The sequence below is a fragment of the Prionailurus bengalensis genome, chromosome C1 (assembly GCF_016509475.1).
Source record: "Prionailurus bengalensis isolate Pbe53 chromosome C1, Fcat_Pben_1.1_paternal_pri, whole genome shotgun sequence".
In the NCBI taxonomy this organism is placed as follows: Eukaryota; Metazoa; Chordata; class Mammalia; order Carnivora; family Felidae; genus Prionailurus; species Prionailurus bengalensis.
The window spans coordinates 9355076-9359577 of NC_057345.1; positions in this window are offsets into that span (position 1 = coordinate 9355076).

Genomic DNA, 4502 nt, shown 5'->3' on the forward strand with positions numbered 1-4502 from the left:
TGAGCCACCCAGGCACCCTATGTATTTTAAAACATAGTTAGAAAGTTCTTTTCCTCTCCAAAGTTGTAAGAGTTCTTCTGTGTCTTTTTCTGGTGCTTTTATAGTTTTCATTTAAAAAAGTTTATATTTGCCCCACTTGGAGTTTATCATGGGGTACAGCCTATGACATGGGTTCAATTTCATTTATTGTTTTCATCTGGCTACCCAACGATCGTACATCGTTTGTTAAAAAGCCCATATTTACTCAAATTGTTAAGGCTTTGAGATATGTTTTAATATCTAGCCTGGCCATTTTCCTTCTATTGTTCTTCAGATTTTCCTGGATGAATTTGCTTATTTTCCATTTGAGATTCTGAAGTAGCTTTTGTAAATTTCAGGCAGGGGGTGGGGTGGGGGGGAAGATCTATTAGCATTTTTGTTGGGATGTCATTAAATTTTACAATTATACCAGAGGAAATTGGCAACTTTATGATATTGAGTCTTCCCACCCAAGAACATATTACGTAGCCTTCTTTGTTCCTAAGTAGTATTTTAACGTTCTTATTGTAGATTCATGTATGATGTAAGGAAAGGATGTAAATTCATTCTTTTGCATGTGGACATCCAATTGTCCTGGCACCATTTCTGGGAGACTGGTTATTTTTTCTCCCATTGAATTATCTTGGCATGCTTGCCAAAAATCAGTTGACCATAAATAAGACGGTTTAGCTCTGGACTCTTCAGTTCTATTCCATTGATTCATATATTTACCCTTATTATGCCAGGACCACACAGTCCTGATTACTATAGCTTTTTACAAAGTTTTGAAATAGGAAAATGTGAATTCTTTTTTCCAACTGTGTTCTTTTCTTCAAGACTGTTTTTGGTATTCTGGATCTGCTTGTTTTCTACAGGAAGTTTAGGAGCAGCTCGTCAATTTCTGTAAAAAAACCCAAAAACCAACACAGTTGGGAATTTGCTGGGGGGATGCATTGAGTCTGCAGACCAAGTTGACAATATTGTCTTCAGTATCATGAACAAGGGGTTAAATTCATTTAAGTGTTTTGTAATTTCTTCCAACAGTATGTTGGGGTTTTTAGACTACCTGTTTTGCAACCTTTTGTTAAATTTCTTCCTAAATATTTTATTCTTTTTGATGCTATTGTGAATGGAATTGTTTTCTTAATTTCATTGCCAGCTTGCTGAATTCCTTTATTAGCTCTGATAGTCTTTGTCGTGGATGCTGTGGGTCTTTTTTAAAATATCTATATCTATCTATCTATCTATCTATCTAGATAGATAGATAGATGATGTCATCAGCAAATAGAATTAGTTTTGCTTCTTCCTTTTCAACCTGGATGTCATGTATCTATCTGTCTATCTGTTTATCTCTATTTCTCTCTCTCTGTCTCTCTAATTATTTGTTTTTGTTTGTTTTTACCTAATTACCCTGGCTAGAACCTCCAGTACGATATTGAATAGAAATGGTGAAAATGGACTTCCTTGTCCTGTGCCTGGTCTTAAAGCAAAAGCCTTTTACCATGCCAGGGAGAATAATAGCCCCTTCCCTCCCCAAAGATGTTCATATCCTAATCCTAGAACCTGCAAATGTATGCCTTGCATGGCAAAGGAGAATTAAGGTTGCAGATTGCTAATAAGTCTAGAACAGGGAGATTATCCTAGATTATCTGGGTGAGTCAAATGTAATTGCAAAGTCCTTAAAAGTAGAAGGAGAAGCAGAGGAGGGGGAACCAGAGAGAAGGCAGTGTGAGATGGACCTTGCCCAGTGTTTTTTTGGCTTTGAAGATGGAAGAAGAATGTTGTGAGCCAAGGGATGTGGGTGGTCTCTAGAAGCTGGAAAAGGCAAGAAAACAGATACTACCCTAGAGCATCCAGAAGGAATATAGCCCTCCTGACACATTGATTTTAGCCCAACGAGATCCATGTTGGACGTTTGACCTCCAGAACTGTATAATAAGCTTGTATTGGTTAAGCCACTAACTTTGTGATAATTTGTTACAGAATCAATGGAAACGAATACACACCATTAAGTGTAAGGTTAGGTATGGCTTTTTCATCAATGTCCTTAACCAGGAAGTTCCTTTCTATCTTGGATTTTTTTTTTTTTGAGTGTTTTTATCTTGAAAGGGTTTTGGATTTTGTTAAATGCTTTTTCAGCATCTACGGAGATGATCACGCGGCTTTTGTCCTGTATTTTCTTGATATGGTATATTATATTAGTTGAGTTTCACCAATTGAGTTAATCAACTTTGCTTTACTGGAATAAATCCCACTTGGTAATTCATCCTTTTTCTATGTTGCTGGATTCGATGTGCTAGCATTTTGTTGAGGATTTGTGTACATATATTCATCGGGGATATAGGCCTGTGGGTTTCTTTTCTCTAGTTGTCTTTGTCTTTGACATCAGAGTAATACTGGGTTCACAGAATGATTTGGGAAGTGTTCTCTCCTCTTCCAGTAGAAGAGTTTGTAAAGGACGGGAATTAATTCTTCTTTAAGTGTTTGATAGAATTTCCCAGTGAAGTTCTCTCTTTCTATCGATCACACTTGGAGTTCACTGGGCTTCTTGGATGTGTATAACTTTTCTCATCAACTTTAGAAGGTTTTCAACCATTATTTCTCTGAATATTTTCCTGTTCCTTGTCCTCTCTTCTCTCCTTTATACCCCCATGATATGTACATCGGTGTGCCTAACGACGTCCCACTTTTCTCGAAGGCTCTTTTCATTTTTCTTTATTTGTTTTCCGTCTGTTCTTCAGGTTATATAATCTCTATCAATCTACCTTCAAGTTTGCGGATTATTTCTTCTTCCATCTCAGGTCTACTGTTAAGCCCCTCTAGTGAATATCTCATTTTGGTTATTATTCTTTCCAATTGTATAATCTTAGTTTGGTCTTTTAAAGAAATATAATGTGTATCTCTTTGTTGGTATATGGTATAGAAAATATTGCCACCATACCTTCTTTTCTTTTTTAAGTGTGATATTCTTTAGCTCTTTGAGCATACGTATGATAGCTGCTTTGAAGTCTTTGTCAAGACATCTGGGTGCTCTCGAAGGAAGTTTCTGTTGCCTGTGTTTTTGCTTTTTCTTCTGTATGGATCATATTTCCCTGTTTCTTAAAATGTCTCATTTTTTGGTGATGTTGAAAACTGAGATATTACACTGTAGCAACGATAGATTCCCCTACCCCTTCTCAGAGCTTTTTGCCCATATTGTCTGCTTGTTTGTTTAGTGACTTGGATGGACTATTTCAGTTACACGTGTTTCCCTCAGTGTGCAGTTCCTTTTTTTTATTTTTAATTTTTTTAATGTGTATTTTTGACACAGAGAGAGAGACAGAACATGAGTTGGGGAGGGGCAGAGAGAGAGAGAAAGAGAATGAGACATACACACACAGAATCCGAAGCAGGTTCCAGGCTCCGAGCTGTCAGCACAGAGGCTGACGCAGGGCTTGGATTCACGGACCATGAGATCATAACCTGAGCCAAAGTCGGGATGCTCAACTGACTGAGCCACCCAGGCACCCCAGCTTCTTCTTTTTTAAGTTTATTTATTTTGGGGGAGGGGGTGAGGGCAGAGAGAGAGGGAGAGAGAGAGATAATCCCAAGCAGGCTCTGCACCATCAGCATGGAGCCGGATGCGGGCCTCAAACTCACAAACCGTGAGATCATGACCTGAGCGGAAGTCGGATGCTTAACCCGCTGAGCCACCCAGGTGCCCCTCAAGTGTGCAGCTTCTGATGTCACTCCTCAGGGGGTACAGCCTTGGGCCATGTACCAGCAGCCTTGGGCCATGACACTGTTTGCATTAGAGCTCTTTTTGACCTTCGCAGATCTCTCTGTTAAGCTACCTGCCTCTGTTAATTGCAGGCTAGTGAAGTAGTCACTAGCCCAGTAGCCCAGTAGCTCTCAACAGCACCCTGGGGCACAAATTGCCTCACAGGGTTCTGCAGGCTCAGCTTCCATACTGGGGGTGGCTCCTCCAGTCCTCTAATCCCGTAGTGCATGTGGTTGCGTAGCTCCAAGCTTCCGTGGTATAGACAGCTGCTCTAACCCCGGCTCCTGAGGTAGCTTTCCCTTTGCAGCCCCCCGGGGTAGTTTCATTTCAGAGTGCTTCCAGCAAGATACCACCCTGCGGAAGAATGGCTTTAAAACGGCAAGTTTGGAGCTGAGAGGCAATCAACTGATGCCTGGCAAAAACTCAGATGTCCAGCAGCCGCAGAAAGAATAAAAAGTTGTGGTGTATTCATACAGTGGCATGCTATCCAGGAAGGAGCATGGGTGAACCCATATACACGACGTGGAAGAGACATCCAGCACGACGCTGAGTGAAAGAAGCCAGACATAAAGGAGTCCCCTCTGCATGATTCTATTTATATAAAAGTCAGAAATCAGCCACATGAGTGTGGGCTGTTAAAGGAAGGACAGTGGTTGCCTTTGGTGGGTTTAGTCATGGGCAGGGGGCGGTGGTGATGGGGAGAAGGGACCCCTAGTTGCTAGAG